The following is a 23558-nucleotide window of genomic DNA, read 5'->3' on the forward strand; positions in this document are numbered from 1 at the left end:
GCAAACCATTCAATATCACAGTAATCCAAGTCTATGCCCCAACCAGTAACACTGAAGAAGCTGAAGTTGGACAGTTCTATGAAGACCTACAAGACATTTTAGAACTAACACCCAAAAAAGATGTTATTTTCATTATAGGGGACTGGAATGCAAAAGTAGGAAGTCAAGAAACACCTGGAGTAACAGGCAAATTTGGTCTTGGAGTACAGAATGAAGCAGGGCAAAGGCTAATTGAGTTCTGCCAAGAGAACACACTGGTCATAGCAAACACCATCTTCCAACAACACAAGAGAAGACTATACACGTGGACATCACCAGATAGTCAACACGAAAATCAGATTGATTTTATTCTCTGCAGCCAAAGACGGAGAAACTCTATAAGTCAGTAAAAATAAGACCGGGAGCTGACTGTGGCTCAGATCATGAACTCCTTATTGCCAAATTCAGATTTAAACTGAAGAAAGTAGGGAAAACCACTAGACCATTCAGGTATGACCTAAATCCAATCCCTTATGACTATACAGTAGAAGTGAGAAATAGATTTAAGGGACTAGGTCTGATAGACAGAGTGCCTGATGAACTATGGACGGAGGTTCATGACATTGTATAGGAGACAGGGATCAAGACCATCCCCATGGAAAAGAAATGCAAAAAGGCAAAATGGTTGTTGGAGGCCTTACAAATAGCTGTGAAAATAAGAGAAGTGAAAAGAAAAGGAGAAAAGGAAAGGTATTCCCATTTGAATGCAGAGTTCCAAAGAATAGCCAGGAGAGATAAGAAATCCTTCCTCAGTGATCAATGCAAAGGAATAGAGGAAACAGCAGAATGGCAAAGACTAGAGATCTCTTCAAGAAAATTAGAGATAGCAAGGGAACATTTCATGCAAAGATTAGCACAATAAAGGACAGAAATGGTATGGACCTAACAGAAGCAGAAGATATTAAGAAGAGATGGCAAGAATGCACACAAGAACTGTACAAAAAAGATCTTCACGACCCAGATAATCACGATGGTGTGATCACTCGCCTACAGTCAGACATCCTGGAATGTGAAGTCAGCTGGGCCGTAGAAAGCATCACTACAAACAAAGCTAGTGGAGGTGATGGAATTCCAGTTGAGCTATTTCAAATCCTGAAAGATGATGCTGTGAAAGTGCTGCACGCAATATGCCAGCAAATTTGGAAAACTCAGCAGTGGCCAAAGGATTGGAAAAGATTAGTTTTCATTCCAATCCCAAAGAAAGGCAATGCCAAAGAATGCTCAAACTACGGCACAATTGCACTCATCCCTCACGCTAGTAAAGTAATACTCAAAATTCTCCAAGCCAGGCTTCAGCAATACGTGAACCATGAGCTTCCAAATGTTCAAGCTGGTTTTAGAAAAGGCAGAAGAACCAGAGATCAAATTGTCAACATCCGCTGGATCATTGAAAAAGCAAGAGAGTTCCTGAAAAACATCTATTTCTGCTTTATTGACTATGCCAAAGCCTTTGACTGTGTGGATCACAATAAACTGTGGAAAATTCTGAAAGAGGTGGGAATGTCAGACCACCTGACATGCCTCTTGAGAAACCTGTATGCAGGTCAGGAAACAACAGTTAGTACTGGACATGGAACAACAGACTGTTTCCAAATAGGAAAAGGAGTACGTCAAGGCTATATATTGTCACCCTGCTTATTTAACTTATATGCAGAGTACATCATGAGAAACACTGGGCTGGATGAAGCACAAGCTGGAATCAAGATTGCCAGGAGAAATATCAATAACCTCAGATATACAGATGACACCACCCTTATGGCAGAAAAGCCTCTTGATGAAAGTGAAAGAGGAGAGTGACAAAGTTGGCTTAAAGCTCAACATTCAGAAAGCTAAGATCATGGCATCTGGTCCCATCACTTCCATGGCAAATAGATGGGGGAAACAGTAGAAACAGTGTTGGACTTTATTTTTTTGGGCTCCAAAATCACTGCAGATGGTGACTGCAGCCATGAAATTAAAAGGCGCTTACTCCTTGGAAGGAAAGTTATGACCAACCTAGATAGCATATTAAAAAGCAGAGACATTACTTTGCCAACAAAGGTCCATCTAGTCAAGGCTATGGTTTTTCCAGTGGTCATGTATGGATGTGAGAGTTGAAATATAAAGAGAGCTGAGCGCAGAAGAATTGATGCTTTTGAACTGTGGTGTTGAAGACTCTGAGAGTCCCTTGGACTGCAATGAGATTCAGCCAGTCCATCCTAAAGGAGATCAGTCCTGGGTGTTCATTGGAAGGACTGATGTTGAAGCTGAAACTCCAATACTTTGACCACCTCATGCGAAGAATTGACTCATTGATGCTGGGAGGGATTGGGGGCAGGAGGAGAACGGGACGACAGAGGATGAGATGGCTGGATGGCATCACCGATTCGATGGACATGAGTTTGAGTAAACTCCGGGAGCTTATGATGGACAGGGAGGCCTGGCGTGCTGCGATTCATGGGGTCGCAAAGAGTCGGACACGACTGAGCGACTGAACTGAACTGAATTAGCTGGCAGTTAAAACAGAGCGTAAAGTTGAAATTATCTTGGTTGAGATCTGAAAAATGCCTGTTACCTTTAAAAACAATGTGAGCCATGTACACTTTTGTCTTAGTTCCATGTGTGTGTATAATGGTGGACACTACTGAACAGTTTCCCATGGAGTTGGAGGATGGTTGTGCAACAATATAGGTAGGAAGGAAGAATACTTAGCCATCATTCCTCTGGGTACTTCTGATCCCCAAGGGCAGATATCACTAGTCAATCTTATCATTCATTTCCACACAGGGCTCCAGAGAGCTAGTAGCAAAGTTGCGATGGAACCTGTTTGTCTTCCTTAGCACAAAAGACCCCCACAACACTGGCACTATCAGCAATGTTCTCTAATCTTTGAGATACTGGAGATTTTTCTTATTTGAATATAATTCATTCAGCACATTTTTTTAAAGCTACTGCTAGATTTCAAGCACAGTTCTTGCTAATGGTGATAAGCAATAAGTGTGTGTTTATTCAGTCATGTATATAGCTCCTTGAGACCCCATGGACTGTAACCCTCCAGGCTCCTCTGTCCATGGGATTTTCCAGGCAAGAATACTGGAATGGGTTGCCATTTCCTACTCCAAGGGATCTTCCTGATCCAGGGATCGAATCTGTATCAGCAGGTGGATTCTTTACCACTATGCCACCTGGGAAGCCCATGAATAAAGCAGACAAAATTCCCTGCTCTCATGGAACTTTCATCCTAGTGGGAACAGGGGAAGGACAGACAATAAACAAATAAAGATGTAAATATACAGTGTGTTAGGTACTGGTAAGTGCTATAAAGAAGCCAAAACAGAAAAACAGTAGATGGAGTGGATATGTATGAACTTGGAATTGTACTGCCATTTAAAATAAGATTTTCATGAAAGATTTTACTGAAGTGACGTTTGAGGCAAGACCTAAGAATGGTGAGAGAGGTCAGGTGACGATGGGGGAGCTGGCATCTAAGGCCATGTCACGGTGCGCAGAGGAGCAAAACTCATTTTAAAAATGAAAATATTCACTGATGAATTACCCCTTTGTAAAATTAGCCTGACTGAAGCATTCTTCTCTGCTTAACAATTGTTTCTCCACCCATCACATTGATATTTTTGGCAAGTCTGCTGATAAGTGATATGTATTGCAGACATCGAATAATACAAGCAAAAGTAGAATCAGTTGTAAAGTATAATGACCAGTGATAGTAAAGGTAATGAATCTGCTGAAAGTTATGTTGGAAAAGTGCTTGCATTATAACCAAATAACGATCTGAGTTTTTAGAATTAACAATTGAAAAAGAGAATCACTGAGGATTAAACACAGTAGACTTTCTCAAAGAAAATATTTAATTGAAGGACTAGGGGAAGCCTTTGGGAATTTTTAAAAATTCTTAAACATTTCTGAAAACATAAACCAGTTAATGATCATCTGTGAACATCAAACCTAAAAAAAGGTTATATCTTGCTTTGTGCATTCTTTTTTTTTTTAAAGTGTGCCTTCAACCCTCCATACTTGGTTTATTCTTTGTTGCTTCTGAGAATTAGCATGGAGCTGCAGTTCACTAAATGTAAGTTAGAAATAACTTATTTTAAAGATTTTGATTTTATTTTTAAACTAAGGTCCCAATGGTATCTCTTCCACTGTTTAGTAGAATGTTTTAGAACTTGTTTTAAGTGGATTTGCTTTAAACTGGCTGATTTCCATTATCAGTAAAATTCCCCTGAAGGAGGTGAGGTGAGTTTGGAGAGGTGCAGAAACCCACTCAAGGTCACATGATTAGAAGGTGGCAGAGACTAGGAAATGCTTTTTCTGTGTTTCCCAAAGGAGATCAGAGTCAGGTTGAAGCAAAACTCTAGCAGATTCATGGTTTGAATCCACATGGGAAATCACAGCTTGCAGACAGTTAATCAGAAAACTAGCACAGTGACTCTTTTTGAAAGATAGCTTTTTTTTTCTTTTAATAAGAGGACATTATTCTGATTTAAGACACATTCCTCATAGCTCATGGCAGTCTTCAAGGAAGCAATGCTCTCTTACGAGACCTGCAGAAGAGGATAAAATGTGCTTATTTCCCTGCTGAATATTGCAGTGAGGCTCTGAATGCCTTCTCCCCTCACTGTAGAGCATAAGAGCTCTAATTTGGATTAGGATACAGAGCATATACTGCATTAAATAATGGACCAGCATTTTTAGGAGTCATCTTTTCCCCTTTACTCTTGGGACTCTTAGAGAAGAAATAGATGCTCTCTATAGTTTCTAGTTTTTTGCTTTAGTAATGCCTTACATTTCCTTATTTGACCCATCCATACCTTGCGATCTGTGTTGTTTGAGGAGTACTTGGGGATTTTTGAATTTGCATTTTGCTTAAATACACAATAAGGAGATAATTTACTTGCTATTCACTTCTAAATGTAGACTGATAGACAAATAGATAGGATTTAGTTTCCCTGAGTACCTAAACACTTCCGAAAGTAACTTCAGGAATCATCTCTTATCCTTTTTATATTTTACACTGAGAATTGTACAGAAAGGAAAAGCAATGTGCCTCGGTCACCCAGCAAGGCAGTGACAGGTCTCACATTGGAATCAATATTTTCTGAATTATGGTTGGGTGCTGCAGTTCACCTCAGTATGAATGTCATTCCTCTATGAATTTATGCATGAGTAGCCAGCATATCATATATTTAAGATATCTGCTAGAATTATCTTTTTCTTTACTATGTCCCAGTACCAAAGAGGAACATACCATATTCTGCAGTTGTACCCATAAAATTTAGCAGTGTACTTATGGTTATGTCACTGAGAGCTATATTGAAATATCCACCCTCCCACTTCCCAAAAAGTTGGGTGACTTTGAATAAATGTTTAAAGTGCTTTTTGTCTCTATTTCCTCATTTTCTAAATAAAGATGATAATTCTTCCTTCTCAGGTGTATTTTGAGGATTATCTGAGATAATGAATATAAACCATTTAAGTGTGTGACATCACATGTAGGCTTCCTTGGTGGCTCAGTGGTAAAAAAAATTCACCTGCCAATGCAGGAGATGCAGGTTTCATCCCTGGGTCAGGAAGATCCCCTGCAGAAGGAAACGGCAACCCACTCCAGTATTCTTGACTGGGAAATACCATGAATGGAGGAACCTGGTGGGCTACAGTCCACTGAGTCTCAAAGAGCCAGACACGACTTAGCGACTAAATAGCAACAAATAATCAAGCATAGATAGAGCCCAGTAATATTAGCTGGCATGTGGTCATCATCACCATGAGCTACATCAGTCTTAGCATCCTCACTATCAATGTCATTAGCATCTTCATCAACGTTTTTGTTAGTGCTACTGGCAAGTTGCAATCAAACCTCTGAATTGTGCTTTGAGCACATCCAGTCCAACCTTGGTCTGATGACTTAATATTCTCCAGCACCCATGACTTAATATTCTCTCACATCCATGCCACGTGGCTGGCTAATGTTGGCTTGAATACCTCCAATGCCAGGGAACTCATTTCTTCCTAGGGTAGCCTGTTCTATTTCTAGAAAGGATTTTAAATACAACTAAACTAGGCTTTACAAGTCTCTAATATTTAAAATAAATGGCCAGTTCCAGCCTCATTACTCACATCTGAAATGATTTATATACCAATTATGTAAGGGATTTGCTTTCACTGTTTTCTCATAAATATTATAGATCAATTAAGTCCTTGTTTTTCCCTTGTCTAAGCATGAAGATTCCAGAACAAAACTTGGAAACTGGCTGACAGGAAGAGGCAGCAAGATGCCCCATCAGTCTTCATTTCCAGCCTGGGCTTTGTCACCAGTTGTAACTCTGGGATGAGGAGTTCCAACTGTTCTGCCAGGCTACTCCTCCTCTCAACCAGTCACTCCTCTTACTTCATTTGGCTGACGGTGGTATTGTGATACCTAACATGGGGCAGATACTGCTTTTGATCCTAAGGATGTGAAGATAAAGGATGTGAAGGTAGATAGACAAATTATATGATCTCAGAGAATTTACAATCTTATTGGAAAAGACCCTGATGCTGGAAAAATGAGGGCAGGAGGAGAAGAGGGTGGCAGAGGATGAGATGTTTGGATGGCATCATCAACTCAACAGACATGAGTTTGAGCAAACTCTGAGAGATAGTGAAGGACAAGGAAGCCTGATGTGCTGTAATGCATGGCACCCCAAAGAGTCAGACATGACTTAGCAGCTGAACAACCATGATAGGGGAATCACGGCAAATAAGTGAAGAAAGATGATAATTTCAGTGAGCGATAAGTGCTAAAGAAAATTAAAACCGGGCAATTTGACAGAATGTTGGATGGGGTATGGGGAGACATTTTAAACTGAGCAGTCAGGGAAGGAAGTGACAGTTTAGCAGAGGTCTTCCTGATAAAGAGGAGACAGCCATCTGAAGGTCTAGGAGTGCATTGGTCCAGGCAGAGGGAGCATCCTGCAGGAATGAGTTTGGCCAGCTTGATGAGCAGAGTGCTTGACTAGAGGGAGCTTTCAGGGCATGAGGCTGATCAGATAAGCAGGCCCAAAGACAATTCTGTTCTGATGGCCTTGGGAATCCATCAGAGGGCTTTGAGTAGTGGAGTGAGATTGTATGCTTCATGTGTTTAAAAGGTCACTTAGACTGTAGATGGATTGTACAGGGGTAGAGTGGAAGTGGGTGGTGAGAATATTGGTGGTTGTCCAGGTTAGAGACAATGGTGGCTTGGATTGGGTTCTTAGCAATGGAGATGTAGAGAAGTGGACTGACCCAGAGAATACTGGAGGTGGGGCTGAGGGGACCTGCAGGAAATGAGGTCAAGTAAGAAGTCAATGAGGCCTCTACATGTGAGGTTTGAGCAACTGGATGACTGGTGGTACCATTTACTGAGCTGGGGAAGACTGGGGATAAAAACATTTGGAGGTGAAAATTAAGAGTTCTGTTAGGGACATATGAATTGCATTGAGATGGATATTGACTATCTCAGAGGAGAGAGGGTACTGTAGTTCAGCATACAAGTCAGAGGTGGAAGTACCAACTCTGGGAGTTGTCAGCCTAGGATGGTATTTAAAGATGCAGGACTGGAGAGGGTATTCTCAGTGTGCCTTGGCAGAAATCCACTCAAAATTGTTAGCTGACAGCGGCCACTGGATTAGTAAGTGTGTGCCATTCAGATTTTTCTTACTTTTTTTCCTCTGATTGAGAAAACATACCTAAAGGGCCATGAAGATACAAGATGTTGGTTGGAATCAGTTAGAGAGATGATGTCTTCCTTCACCTCAGTGGATATGCAATCTATCAGTTGAAAGAGAGATGTACAAGTCATTAATTACAGAACATAGAAGGTTAACCTGAAGAGAAAGGGCAGGTATCAGCAAGTCCTGGACTAAAGCATAGGGAGGAGCAGTTTGGTGGGCATATTAGGGAGGACTTCACAGGGGAGATGCTCTCTGTAGGGGAACCTGAATGATGAAAGACATTTTAGAGATTTAAAAAGGGAGGTAATAAAAGCATTCCAGGCAGAGGGAGACCTTGCAGAGAATGAACTGGGATAAGGCAGAGAGAGACACACAGTAGGGACCACATAATAGGAACTCAAAACAGATTTGTGGAATGAATGAACCGTACCCCTGCTGATCCTGTGTCTGGGCTGGCCATTTCTCCTGTGCCCAAAGCTAGACCTTGTAATGGATTTGTCCCTGTGTTCTGAGATGTAGATCTTGCATAGCTCAGGGGAAGAAGCAGGAGCCTCTCACCTTGTGCGGAGAATCGAAGGGCAGAGAAGAAACAAACTCCTCCCATGAGGCCAATAATGATGACACTCAAGATTGTGGATGGCGAGCTTGTTCCAAAGGTACCGTTGGGCATGCAGGCCGCCTCGCAGTAAATCATGCTGCACCAGGCCTCGCAGCACATTACTGGCTGGCTTGGTGTGTTCTCTAGGGGAACAGGACAACAGATCCAGGAAGCGAAAGGCAGGTCTGCAGAGAACACGAGAGCCAGACAGGCACCCTGTGCGCCTCACTCTGGAGCTGGAGAAACCGAGGGTCTGAGAGAGCCATCACCTACCTGGCTGATGTGACAAATTAGTGCCTCTGCTCTTTTGCCCCCTCTGTTTGAGGTTGGAAGTGTTTAGCTGCTCCACGGGTACTTGTCTCTGGCTCCAGGGGAGTTGCTATCATCTGCTGTCATGGTGCCCTGGTCCCCAGCACTGCCCTCCTCTTGTCTTGTGCTCAGAAGGCTGGGTTGAATGCTGGATAGAAGCTTACTATGCTCTTCCACTCCCTGAAGAATCATGGCATCTGTATGATTCAGATCATCAATCCAGAGAACGGCAACACTTTGGGTGTGGACATTGTTGGGCTGTCCTTGAAGTCTCCATCATTGGGCAGATCTTCATCAAGCCAATTTTGACTGGAGGCAGTTATAGCTGTCTTTGGCACTTGAAAGACTGTTTTATGCTTCCCCAGAAGCCAAAGCATCATTTTCCTCCCTCCAAGCTGTCTGAATTGCTTCCCAAATGACTTAGGGACAGACGGTTGGCTTATGCTCCTGTTTTGGGTCTCCCTGGATCCTTCTTGTCTTGTGGCTGGGCTGGTTGTTCTTTTTGGAAATTGAAAAAGAAGATGCTGTTAGACCACAGGGAAGCTGAGGGTAGTAGACCTGTGTAGGAGAAATGAAAAGGGTGTGGGGTGAGGACCACAGGGAAAATAGTGGTGGGAAGCTGGATAATTCAAGTTGAGACACTTAGGCTGATGTATGACTCTTGTAAATCCATAAGCAGCTTCTAGATGCCTGGCAGACTAGTTTCTTCAGTGTAAATGCCTTGTTTTTTTCCTTTTAACGAGCCCGGAATAGCAATCTTGCAGTATGTGACAGTAGGCCTTTTGTTTACAGGCAAGTAAGGTACTGAAGATGAGAAAAAAAGGAAGAAAGTGTTATTATTTCTGGGCAATCCCATCTCCCTGAGAGCTAGGGTCCAACCAGTCCCGCTTACTGACCTCTTCTCACTAGCACATTACATGGCACATAATAGGTGCTCAGAAAGAATTTGTTGAATGAATAAATGATTCCCTAGAAGAGAATTAGTCTCTAAAAACACCCTACTTTCATCTTTTTTTCCCCCAGAATTTTCTAGCATCAGAAACTTCAGCATATTATTATGTTCACAAAAAAGAATTCAGTAATCGTTTACATCCACACAGCATTTAACAAGGTATTTCACGTTCATTGGCCTGACTGTGCTCCCCACTGGATTGATGACTTCTTAAGATCTCTTGTCCATCTCCTCTCTGTAACCCTGATCCTGTTGGCCCAAGGCTTGTGATTGACATTCATTCAGAACCCAATCAGCTGCCAGTACTACACCAGGCACTGGGTTACTGGTGGTGAGCTGTAGGGACAATAGATATACATGGAAACCTACCAAACACAGTGTGACCAGTGTTAGGAAGGAAGACAGTAGTTCCAAGATAGAGAATAACTGCCTCTAACTTATGGGTCAGAGGTCTCTAGGATCTCTGAAGTTTCACTTATCTGAAATCTTTATCCCATACCATCTTCCCACTCTCCTATGTTGTCTCCACTATGGGAAGTGACATGGTTCACCTGAGAGATGTGAAGACATTCAATGAACATCTCAGACTGGCTCCCTGGGTGATTGATTTTTTCCCTCCCTCCATCCCTTCTTTCTTTCATTCCTTTGATTCATTCGTTTATCCAACCAACTAACATCTATTCAGCACCTACAATTTTCCACACGCTGTGCTGGTGCTGCCAACATACCAATGAGCAAAACTGGCAGAGTCCCCACCTTTGAGGAGCTTATGGTCTCCTAGGTGGAGGCTCATTAATCAAATAATCCCAGAATGTCTTATTATGAACACCGGAAAGTGCTGTGAAAGCAGATTCCATGCTTCAATGAGTGTGTTTAGCATGGAGGCTTGAGCTGGTATAGGGGTTCCAGAAGGGTCTCCCCATGGAGGTGATGTAGACAAGGACATGAAAGGGAGCTGGACATCACAAGGCACCATCAGAGGAGGGTGGACAGCCCTGAGTGACTTATAGATAGGTCCTAGCATCACGGTTGGGGAATCAGTGACCTTCATGTTAATTCTGCAAAGTGGGCAAGGGTGACTCTATTATAGAGATGTATTTTTACAGATGAGAAAGAACTGTGGCTTGAGGAAGGTGAGCGAGTCACTCAGTCCCCTTGAAGCAGCACAGAATTGGGGATTGTGCCTCAATGCATAGCCTGGAACTCTCTCTAGAACTTCCCATGCCTTCCTGTGCCATAGTCTTCTGGCTATAGTTTAAGTATCTGATGCCTACCTGGATGGTTAATTGTTACTAGGCCAGTTCAGGCACATGGAGCACATACTAAATCCTGGTTGGGAATGTCACTTCCAGGTCCATTACTTTTTTCTCCAAATGAAGAAAGATGAAGAGTGGTAGTCATGTAAGCCTCAAAGCTGGGGATCTAGTCCTGTCTGTTCATCTTTCAAGTCTCTGCATCTAATTGCTAATATACTGTGTCACGTCCAAGGTCAAACTAGCAGTGGCATTTGGAGACTCTGGGCTTCTTAACAGAATACATCTTTCACCTCTTCTTCTGCCTAAAATACTTGGGTAAAAAATGGATGCCTGCTTAATATGCCTGACCCATTCCCATAAAGTTATAATAACTATCTTGGGCAGGAGAAAGCCCAGATTAAACACAAGTGTCTTATCTAGTTCCTTCTCTCCCTTGCTCTCATTCTCCCTTTCAGCTTTGTAAAAAGCATCATTATCTCCTGAAAGCTAATATATCACTGGGGATAACCTGTATTTTCATAGTAATACCCCCTGATTGTGTGGAATTTTAACTTTCCCCTGAAAATCCCTTATATGGGTTTTTATGAGGATGCTTGTTCAGACTGGGAAATGCAGTAGGTGTGAGGGCTTTGAAGTCAGCCCCAGCCCCACCCCCCGCCACTTGCAACTTAGCAGTTCTGTGATTGCAGGTAAGGTAATTAGCCACTCTGAGCTTCATCCCTCTCTTCTGTGAAGCTGAAATGAATGTTGGGAAAGAATGGGATGGGATCCAAGGAAGAAGCCTGTGCAAAGCACAGAGTTGAGGCAGCCTGGAACATAATTGTTTCTCATTCAACTTCGGTTGTCATATCACGGTTGTCCTCTTTCATAGATGGAGACCTGTGGGGACCAGAGACCAAAGGGGACCTGCCTGGGACCACACAGTTAGTTAGATCCTGAGTCTGGCCAAAGCCCATCCCTGCCTACCAGATGCCCTGCATCCTGTATGTCCACTCAATCCCTTATTCTTCAGGCAAAAAACAAACCTCAAATATCAATGGAAAAACAGCCTTCATCCCATTGCCTACTAGTGACCTGAATTCCTGGTAACTCAGGTGAGTGTTCCGCCCCCAGCCCCTTTCTTTTGCACCGGAAGTCCTCCGTCTTGCCGCGGCATGCAGAGGTATCATTAGGGAGAACATGCTAGTCACGTTTCCACTTATTTCTTTCCTCTGGGGTAGCCCGTTTTCATGAAAATAGAGCAGGGAGGAGGAGGAGTATTGGTATGATCTTTATCATCATTTATCAGAGCAAACTTGAATTGGTTTATTTTGGAGGAAAACTTTCTCTGAAGACTGACAAGGCAGTAGAAGATAGTAGAGCCACTCAGGCAGCCCAAGGGAGACGTGAGATAATAAGAATCCCTTACACTCCTGCAGGTTTTAAAGCTCTCACAGCATTTCACTTATACCACCTAATTTGATCCTCTTGGTAGTCCAATAAGACAGGAAGAATAGGGAGTCCTATCCTTAGGTGGGTAAACTGAGTCATGGGGTATCGGGTACGTCATATGAGGGCAAAGCTATTTCTGCAGTCATTTGTTCAGCAAATCTTAGGCATGGAGAGATAATCCAGACATTGACCTGGCCTGGAAGAACACCCATTAGCAGGGAAAATCAGCACAGGAACATGAATAAGAAATTGTATTATTTGGTTAGCACAGGGACATCCATATGTCAGAGGACATTAAAGGAAAGAGAAGAACACCCAGTTTAGCCTAAGGAGGAGTGGTAATCAGGGAAGGCTTCCAGGAGGGGGTGATGCCTGAGATTTAAGACTGAAGAGGTGTAATCTAGGTGAAGGGGTTGGGAAGATAGCACAAGCAAAGGCATGGCTTGGAGAAATGGCCTGATAATTTTTTAAAAAGAGGAATGGAAAAATCAAAGAAATCATGGAACTTGGATCTTAAAGTGCCCTGAATGCCTTGCTAGGGACCTTGAGTTGGTCACTGGGAGTGTGGATGGGGATAGGGGCATTGAAGGGTTTTGGTAAGGGGATACATGCCTAGTTTCACCCAGATTAGAACTCAGATGTTTGATCTTCTGGTGCAAAACTGATACCCCAGTATTACATCCAGGGCCACGTGTTCAGCCCTCATCACGGGTCTAAGCCTCCCTCAGCCTCCTAGAACCCACCAGCCCTTCATCAGAGAACCCACAGTTGGTCAACGCAGGTGACAAAGTGTCTCGGCTATGTATCCTTCCCCTGGCATTGTGCCTTTGTTCTGCTTATCAGGCTGTTGTCTTCTCAGGACCAAACCTCATATGCTCCAGCCCCTAGCAGAGCCCTTCTGCATATGCAATTGTCTCCATCCATCTGGCTTTAAGTGCCAGCCTTCACCCACACCCCTTGCACCCTCCCCCTGCCCCATCCACCTCCTGCCTTGGGAATGGCCCTTGCTGGGTGAAGTTTTGCTTTCATACCACTGTTTTCTATAGCATCAGGGACCCAGGACCTGGAGCAAGGATTCTTGCATCTCAGCAGCCTTGACTCTGTACTTATCTACTTTGTCGTTCTTGCCTGGAGAATTCCATGGACAGAGGAACCTGGTGGGCTATACAGTCCATGGGGTCACAGAGTTGGACACAACTGAGTGATTAACACTTTCACTTTCAAACAGAATAGCCTCTGACTGAATGCTGCCAGCTCTCCTAGTTTGTGATTCTACCACTGGAGTCTACATTAAGTCCATTCTCAGCTTCTGCAAAATCTGGAGACACTCAGGGCTGGGACGTCTGACCAGATGGGATGTCTGGTCTGGGCCAGAGGCTGGACTTGGAACTGCAGTGTCCCCCTGCCACTGCCTGGGGAAGGGAGAGGACGGTGCTATTGCCCATCCAACAGACACCAGCCCTCCCATCCCCAAGCTGCAACTGGAGGCTGCTGCTGGGAGTCTAATTCTGTGGTCCATTTTTGGTAGTTCTGCATACATTTTAAAGTTCCAGGCCAATCTGGGAAATTTGCCACAAATTTAGCTGGAGTCAGTCTTGTTCTTTGCTTTAGCCCCTCTGAAGTTTCTGTGCCTGATCAGGCAGCAACTGGTAGGTTCAGAAGATGGGCCAGGATAGGGTTCAGAAAGCTGATGGAAAAGAAGTAAGCAGAGGCTGAGAGGTGGGTTCTGAATAAATACTGGATGGATGGATGGATGGATGGATGGATGGATGGGGTGAGACTGCATAGATGGATGGTGGAATAAGTGAGGGAGAGGCCCTGAGGAGGACTGGCACCAATGCCTATCAGTGAGAGGACACTGAATAAGTATTTGCCAAGTTGATGTGGAAGAAATTTGGGAGAGAAAAAAATGAGATGGAAGAACATAAAGAGAGAATAGAGTTGGAGCAGGGTGGAAAATGACTGAGAAAGAAATACAGAGAAAGAAAACAGTAGACAAGGAAAAAATGACAATAGGAAGGAAGGATAAGAGGGAGAGAGGGAGGGAACCATGAAAGATGGATGTGACAGACAACAGATTAAGACACAGATGAAATTGGGGAAGTGTCCTGCCTATAGTCATTCCATATCCTTTGCTAGAGCTGCCTGAAGTTCCAACACTGAAATTAGAAACTGTGTGTGTGTATGTGTGTGTGTGTGTGTGTGTGTGTGTGTGTGTGTGTGTGTGTGGTGTGTTAAGGCACTGACCTCTACTAAAATCCAGAATTTCCTGAACTAGTACAAAACCGGAAATTGTTATCAGGTCATTCCTTCTTAAAGCCAACCTGACAGCAGTGTTTGGATTGAGTTGCCTTGGAAAGATAAGTAAGGAAGCCTAGGCCAGGTCCGTGGGCTGCATTTCCAGGGCAGTGATGGGAAAGGTAAACAGCAGAGAACCAGGTCCTGCAACAGGGAGTTCAGTTCAGTTCAGTCACTCAGTTGTATCCGACTCTTTGCAACCCCATGGACTGCAGCACGCCAGGTTTCCCTGTCCATCACAAACTCCAGCAGCCTACTCAAGCTCATGTCCACCAAGTCGGTGATGCCATCCAACTATTTCATCCTCTGTCATCCCCTTCTCCTCCTGCCTTCAATCTTTCCCAGAATCAGGGTCTTTTCCAATGAGTCACTTCTTCGCATTGGGTGGCCAAAGTATTGGGGTTTCAGCTTCAGCATCAGTCCTTCCAATGAATATTCAAGACTGATTTCTTTGAGGATTGACTGGTTGAATCTCATTGCAGTCCAAGGGACTCTCAAGAGTCTTCTCCAACACCACAGTTCAAAAGCATCAATTCTTCAGCACTCAGCCTTCTTTATAGTCCAACTCTCACATACATACATAACTACTGGAAAAATCATAGCTTTGACTAGATGGACTTTTGGTGGTAAAGTAATGTCTCTGCTTTTTAATATGCTATCTAGGTTGGTCATAGCTTTTCTTCCAGGAGAAAGCATCTTTTAATTTCATGGCTGCAGTCACCATCTGCAGTGATTTTGGAGTCCTCCAAAATAAAGTCTCTGACTGTTTCTGTTATTTCCCCATTTACTTTCCATGAAGTGATGGGACCAGATGCCATGATCTTAGTTTTCTGAATGTTGAGTTTTAAGTCCAAAAATTCTCTTATGTGTGAGGTCCTTTGACTTCTATTTCATTTGACCTCTGACCATTCCTAAGGGGCATCCCAAGTTGGAGCCAGAAGTCCCTAGAGATTGTTTGGTTCAGGGGTCCCCATCACAGGGTACATATACCAGTGGTAGTAGCAAGGGAATTTTTTAATAGAATGCAGGTGAACATTTCTGTTTATTTGAATAATTACACATATGCTGAGATAGTTATCCTCAACTGATGTGATACTGGTTTTTAAAAGTGATAAGATTTTCTTATTAAAATTTAAGCAAAGAGAGTTGAGGTAAAGACAGATTATTAAATAATTTATGATGAAGCTGTCATGCCATCTTGAAGAGGCACCAAGATGGTATAGCCATAGTTGGGGAAATGCATTTCTCATTCAAACTCCTCCTTTCACATATAGGGCCACTGGGACCCAGAGAAGGGAAATATCTGGCTCAGAACCAGGGGTGGAGTTGGACCAGAACCCCGGCCTCCCATCTCCTCAGTGAGCTTTCTATTTGCCTGTAGTGCCTCACAGTCCTCCTCTGATCATCCTTCTTAAAGCCCCAAGCAATCAATCTGTTAATTATGGGTGTGCTTGACAAATTCTAAACCCCCTATTGCTTCAATTCATGGATGAAAATAATTTGTTTCACAATTACTTGTCATGGTAGCTACCTTGAAATCATATGAGCATTAGACACAGTGCGATTGTTGTGGGTTGTCCTTGATTTATAGAATAAGGAAATATTGAGACAAATGGTGTACAAATCAAATTTGTACAAATCAAATTCCATTGATTTACTTTATCTTGGAGGTGTTTGATTTTAATTTTTGAATTCTTTTCAGTTGGTAATTGCTTCAAGACATTTATTGATTGTAAAGAAAAGAACACTAGACTGAGAGGTTGGAAAACTGGGTACCAGATCCAACCCTGCAATCTCATAAAATGTGATCTTGAGAAATCTTGAACCTCTTTGCATGTCAGCTTCCCCAAATGAAATAAAAAATGGCAGGGTTTGAGGAGAGGATCTCTGCAAGCCTTTCCTCTGTCTCTAATCTCAGAGGCTTCCCTGATTGTATGTTCTTGATCCCAATTGACTTTCTCTCCTCTCTAGTCTTTTCAAAGTTGAGAACACATAAAAGTTAGACCACCAATAGGAACCATTTCAAATCATGTCCATGCTAGGATTAGAAAATGGGGGTAAAGGGACAGAGGGAAGCCAAGGGTTGGCATGAAGTGAAGATGCAGTGAACAGCTTTGGAATTGTCTGCCCAGCATCCGCTTGCAAAGAGTTACCCCTTGTCATCATCAAAATCACTGCAGAAAGATTATATTATACTATGACCGCACATTTAAGACGTAAACTAATTGATTCAGGGGTTTGTAGGCACCTGCCCAAATTTGGGCTAATTAGAGTATCTCATGGAGAATTTGATTCTGGTCTTGAGAACGAGAATCTAGACTCTTTGAGTGGCTTTACTGTTGTAAAGCTTGGGGGCTGCTAGTGGTCATTTTTGTCTTCAGCCATGAATGCCATGATACCTGAAAGAAGGAGCAGAACAGAACTGAAGCAGGAACATGAGGAGAAAAAGAGAAAAGGAAAACAATATGACTTCAGTTCCTTATTTCTGAGACTTAGCTGCATTTCATCCTTACCCTTATTGAGATACCCCACTATCCTTATAAATTATTCCCCAATGCACTTTTTCTTATTGCCAAGGCTGGTGTAAGTTGGGCTCTGTCACTTGCCAGGAAGAAGATTTCTAAAGCTGACAGGGACCGCATTCCAGACCCACCAAATCAGAATCTGGGTTCCAGACATATATATATATATATATATATATATATATATATATATATAATTTATTTGTTTTTTAATGGAAGGATAATTGCTTTACAGAATTTTGTTGTTCTCTGTCAAACCTCGACATGAATCAGCCATAGGTATACATATATCCCCTCCCTTTTGAACCTCCCTCCCATCTCCCTCCCATCCCACCCCCTACATTGATACAGAGCCCCTGTTTGAGTTTCCTGAGCCATACAGCAAATTCTCCTTGGCTATCTATTTTACATATGGTAATGTAAGTTTCCATGTTACTCTTTCCATACATCTCAGCCTCTCCTCCCCTCTTCCCATGTTCATAAGTCTATTCTCTATGTCTGTTTCTCCATTGCTGCCCTGTAAATCAGTTCTTCAGTACCATTTTTCTAGATTCCATATATATGTGTTAGAATGCAATTTCTCTTTTTGACTTACTTCATTCTGTATAATAGGCTCTAGGTGCACCCACCTCATTAGAACTGACTCAAATATGTTCCTTTTTATGACTGAGTAATATTCCATTGTGTATATGTACCACAACTTCTTTATCCATTCACTGGGGCAAAGACAGCTATATAAATGGTGCTGGGAAACTGGACAGCTATATGTAAAAGAATGAAATTAAAACACTTCCTAACACCATAAACAAAGATAAACTTAAAATGGATTAAAGACCTAAATGTAAGACCAGAAACTAAAAAACTCTTAGCGGAAAACACAGGCAGACACTTCATGCCATAAATCAAAGCAAGATCCTCTCTGACCCACCTCCTAGAGTAATGGAAATAAAAATAAAAATAAACAAGTGGGACCTGATTAAACTTAAAAGCTTTTGCACAGCAAAGGAAACTATAAGCAAGGTGAAAAGACAACCCTCAGAATGGGAGGTAGCAAATGAAACAATTGACAGAGGATTAATTTCCAAAATATACAAGCAGCTCATACAACTCAATACCAGAAAAAGAAACAATCCAATCAAAAAATGGGGAAAAGACCTAAATAGACATTTATCCAAAGAAGACATACAGATGGCTAACAAACACATGAAAAGATGCTCAACATCGCTCATTATTAGAGAAATGCAAATCAAACCTACAATGAGATAGCACCTCACACCAGTCAGAATGGCCATCATCAAAAAGTCTACAAGCGATAAATGCTGGAGAGGGTGTGGAGAAAAGGGAACGGTCTTGCACTGTTGGTGGGAATGTGAATTGATACAGACTGATATTTGAAATAAAAGTTCCAAAGATGATGCTCATGTGCAGTCAGGCTCAAGAACCTGCTGAGCGGTGCCATGGAGAGAAACTTCTAGAGTAGCACACTTGAGGTGTCTCAATCTCAATCTGAGCACCTACGTGCTCTCAAGCTCAGTTTGTAAGAGGTCCTCACCTGTTAAACAGAGATCGTTATCCTCATCTTCCACTCTTCCCAGAGCTGTTGTGTGGAGTAAAAGCGGCACACCTGTGGCAGGTTGCCTTCCTCAGGAAGCTGACTCCGGCGGAGGCGGGTGGGCTGTGGAGACCGGCGGGCCGGAAGTTCACTCGAGCTGCTCTCAGGAGCCGCTCTTGTGAGAGGAGAGCAGGGCAGCAGGTTGGGTGAGAGGACAGCGGCCCCGCGGGTAGCTCTGCGTGGAGAAGACCCTTCAGCACTGTTCTCAGCTGGCGTGAGGCAGCCCTTCCGTCGTCAGTCACTGCAGGTGGGCACACGGCTGCCCAGACCTCCATTCCTGGAGGGGCGTCTGAGCAGCACTTCACAGGTTAGTCAATTCCTTCCTTTGTTCCATAAATAAAGGGAACTCCTTACCCTCCCGAGACCTGGCCTGCCTTGAGCGTGTCCTGTTAGAATAAAGCCCCTCCACCTCTCTAAACTTTGAAACCTCTAGGCAACCCCTGCTTCAACCTGAATTCAGTCAATCCCCACATTTTATTATCCTCTTTGTTTTTGCTACTCTTGTCTTAGTTCAGTTTGCTATCTTCTCGTTTGAATTATTTCAACAGCTTCCTGATAGCTCTCCCCGCTTCCTGAATTCTTTTTCTGAATTTCATCCTGCTGCAACTGCCAGAGGGATTCCTCTCAAAGGCAGAGCTGAGCCTCTGATTACTCTGCTTAAAACCTTTCAGTGGTTCCTTTCTGCCCTCAGGGTATAGACCACGTTGTAGGATGGCCCACGGTGGTGTCTTCATCTGGTCTTCCATTCCCTCCTTCCCTCCCAGTAAGCCGCTCACAGCCTCTGTCACATAGTGAGTGCACTGCTCTCTGCCTTCTTGCCTTTTCTTGTGCTGTTCACTCCTCTTAGAAAGACCTTACATTGAAACATGTATATTGCCATATGTGAAACAGATCGCCAGTCCAGGTTCGATGCATGAGACAGGGCGCTCAGGGCCGGTGCACTGGGACGACCCTGAGGGATGGGATGTGGAGGGATGTGGGAGGGGGTTCAGGATGGGGGACACACGTACATCCATGGCTGATTCCATGTGAATGTATGGCAAAACCCAATATTGTCAAGTAATTAGCCTCCAATTAAATAAATTAATTAAAAAATTTTAAAAATTAATAAACACACAAACCCCCCCCACACACACAAAAAAAGAATGACCTTGCCCTCCCCATCTGGCTAATTCATATACATCCTTTAAGATGTCACTTTCCCCAAAACAACCCTGGACTCTCTTGGGAGTTCTCAGTGCTTTCATCCAACAGAACTCATCTTTTTATGTTATGTTGCTTGCTTTTTATTATTAAAAATTATAATTCTAATATCTAACATATATTGACTGCTGACTTGGTATACCATGCTAAATTATATAGATTATCTCAAATAACCTTATGTAGTTAGTACTGTACTTATCTCTATAGAAGAGTGAATTGAGCCTGGAAGTTACTCGTTCAATGTCATGTAGCTAGTGTGGTTAGGATTTGAAGTCAAGGCTGTCTGATTACACCATTTTATTTTATTAATCATTTAACCTCAGAACTCAGAATGGTGTCTAGCATATCACCTTTTGAACTAAACCTGGCACAGTGACTAGATCATGGTTTGTTTTCTATAATGGATTTCCCTGCTGTATCAGATATGTTGAAATAGGTTAATTTGTCTTTCATTTCAGTATAGGTAATATAATGCCTATTTATTTTTCCACATGTTAAAGATAGGTTCTTGCTTGGTTTAAATTTCAGATCCTGTGTAGTAGCTATAACTTCTACCTGAGTTAGTAGGGGACCAAGTAGTAAAGAAATAGTAGATGTATATGGTATCTCATTCAACCCCTTTTAACCTCCCCACTACCCCAACAAGGTAGGTTTCACCTCAGTTTTACATCTTTGGAAAGAGAGGCCCTAGAAGGTAGAGTGACCTGATCATTGTCACATGGCTAATATGTGGAGGAGCCAGGGTTCAGATTCAGGCCCATCCAACACCACACCCTTGACTTATTCCTGAATCCCCTGCAGTCCTGCCCACCTCTGTTCCTGGAAAGGCTGGCTTGTCCCCAGAGATCAGAACAGCTTCTAATGATCATTAATGTTCTTAGGCATCTTCACTTGCTGGTGCAGTTGCTCCCCTGGGGGAGGGAGCTGCGTGATCTCCAGGTCCAGTGCTCTTCTATTAGGTAATGAGCAGGTAGTTCCCTGGGGAACCTGATGGAAACACTGGGGCAGAGTCTTGAGCAGAAAGGGAGCTGCTGTTTTCTGAAACTGCCATCTTTCAAGGGTCTTATCCAAGTATGTTGTTCAAGAGGAAGCTAAGAGTTTGCCTAAACCCATAGAGACAGAAAATTAATGAGTGGTTACCAGCAGCTGAGGAGTGGGGTAGGTCCTGGGGAGTAATTGCTTAATGGTTACCATGAGATCTCCTTTGAGGGTGATGAAAATGCTCTCAAACTAGGTGGTGGTGATGGTTGTGCAACTTTGTGAGTGTATGAAATGCACCAGAATTGTGCCTTTTAAAAGGATTGTGCTGTGGACTTAGTTGCTCAGTTGTGTGTAACTCTTTACGACTCCATGGACTGTAGCCCGCCAGGCTCCTCTGTCCATAGGGATTCTCCAGGCAAGAATACTGGAGTGGGCTTAAAGCGTTACAGTGGTAAAGTTCGTGTCATCTGCATTTTACCACAATTTTTAAAAAAGTTTCCATAAACAAGTGGGCCAGGTTTGTGGACCATTTGCAAACAGGTGTGGGTCTCCTGCCCATCTATGTGTCTAAGCTGATTTCTCACAGCTGCTTTGGTAGTAAAATATAGGAAGCTATATTTTATATATATATATACATAGTCGGCAGCTATAAACATACTCACAGTCTGCATGTTGGTGTGATTTGCTTTTACTCTTCACTCCTGCCCAGAACTTCTTCCCTCAATCCAGGGAGACAGCATGGTGTGGCAGAATGAGCCTGGGCTTTGGAATCACGTAGGCCTGCATCTGAATCCCAGATTGCTGTTTAACTTACTCTGCTTGAGAGTACTTGACTTATCTCTGAGCCTTGGGAATCTGTAAAATGGGAATGATAATAGCACTTTCCAAATAGAAGTTGGTGAAGATTAGAATTGCTATCCATAGAGTCTGACATCTAGAAGGTGATCAGCAAATGCTGCTTCTCCCTTTCTTGTTCTCCTCCTTTTCCTCTTTCTGCTTATGTCCCTCCTAATTCCTCTCTTGCTCCTCATTATTATTATTAAACAAAAAAGAAATGCTAAGGCTAGCAGAAGAGTGAGGACAATGGAAAGGGTTTAGAGAAGCAGAATGTTCTGTAAATGATAAAGCTAACTGTAACAGCAATGATATTACATGCATATTGACAGAACTGTGATACCTTCTGATCCTCCCACTCTGTTTCCCTCGTTCCTTACTTTTATTCTAGTAACATTCAGAAGACTTATTATTCCCAATTGACAGATGGGGACACTGAGACTCAGGCAGGTCAAATCGGTGACTCCAAGTCACACTGGAAATGGCAGAGCCAGAACTGGAACAAGTGTCAAGTACACGCCCATGTCTGGCCTGCTGCTTTCTGCAACCACAACTGTAGTCAGAGCTGCTGAATGTGTTTGTAACGTCGTTCATAAAAAAAGGACATTGAACTTTGCCATGCAAGGAGTTTGTCTTCTTGAGGTTGCTAAGAGATTCTGTTTGACTATTCTACACTCTGCTGATTCTCTTCACCAGGTGGCTTAATCGGAGTAGATATCATTAGTGTTGTCATTAGGAGTCCTGAGTTCTAGTCCTGACTTGTCCCTTAAAGCCTCCAGGAAGATAGCTTAAGTCATAGTAATATAGTTCACTTTTTAAAATTAGTTCATTCTTTCATTCATTCACAGGTTCTTAAATGAACAGGTTTTCTGCTAGGTGCCAGGAATAAATGGAACAATAAACAAGCCAGATTTTCTTCTTCCTTTATGGAGTTTATGTTTTACTGGAGGAGAAAAATAATTTAATAAGCAAAGCAGTACATAAATGAAATAATTACAGTTTATATCAAATGTTCAAAAGGAAATAAAAAATGAGCCAAGATTGAACATAAGGGGCAGAAAGGGTGATCAGAACAAAGACAGAAAATAGACTTTGAAACTGAGAGCTGACACCCAGTGAGAGGAGCGGGGTTGTCAAGGAAGCTGAGTTTCCAGAGGAAAATGTCATGGATAGAGTGCTAAGGCTGGAGAGGATTCAGGGGGGTTTAGGAACTGTCTTGCTGTACCTCACTGTTCACAATATTTGCTGAACTCAGTGTAGGCAAGGTGTGAGCTGAGAGGCTGAAAGAAAGCTCAAGGAGCCATAGTAACTGAAGACATGAGAGGCTGTGGGGCAAGAGAGCCTGACCACTGCCATCTTGGCTAATTTGCTCTTTCCCTGCAGGAACCTAAAGAAAACAGGGTGGCCAGAGCTTAGTGAGGAAGCAAAGAGTGGCCTGAGCTGAGAGTGGGGAGAGATAGAGCCCAGGCTGTTCAGAGAGTGCCTGCTATAATAAGGACTTTGAATTTTAAGAGCTATAGGAATCCTTTGAAAGCTGTGTGATCTGCTTTGCATTTTAAGAAGGTAAATCAAGTTGCTTATGTGAGGAATGGACCGGAGAGGGAAGCCAGAGGCCCATTTAAGACCCTGTAACCATGAAACAAGGAAGTTGAGTGGCTTTGAATTGGAGTGATGACAATGAAGACAGCAAGATACAGAGAGATCGATAATCTGTTTTGGAGATAGAATCTAAAGGACTTGATGATGGTTGGCTGTGGAGAGGGATGGTCGCTATAATTTTGTCTAAGGCCCCTGGAAGCTGGGGGTGAATTGGGTGGGAGTAGAGGAATAACTAG

This window comes from Muntiacus reevesi, chromosome 1 (genome assembly GCF_963930625.1).
Source record: "Muntiacus reevesi chromosome 1, mMunRee1.1, whole genome shotgun sequence".
NCBI lineage: Eukaryota > Metazoa > Chordata > Mammalia > Artiodactyla > Cervidae > Muntiacus > Muntiacus reevesi.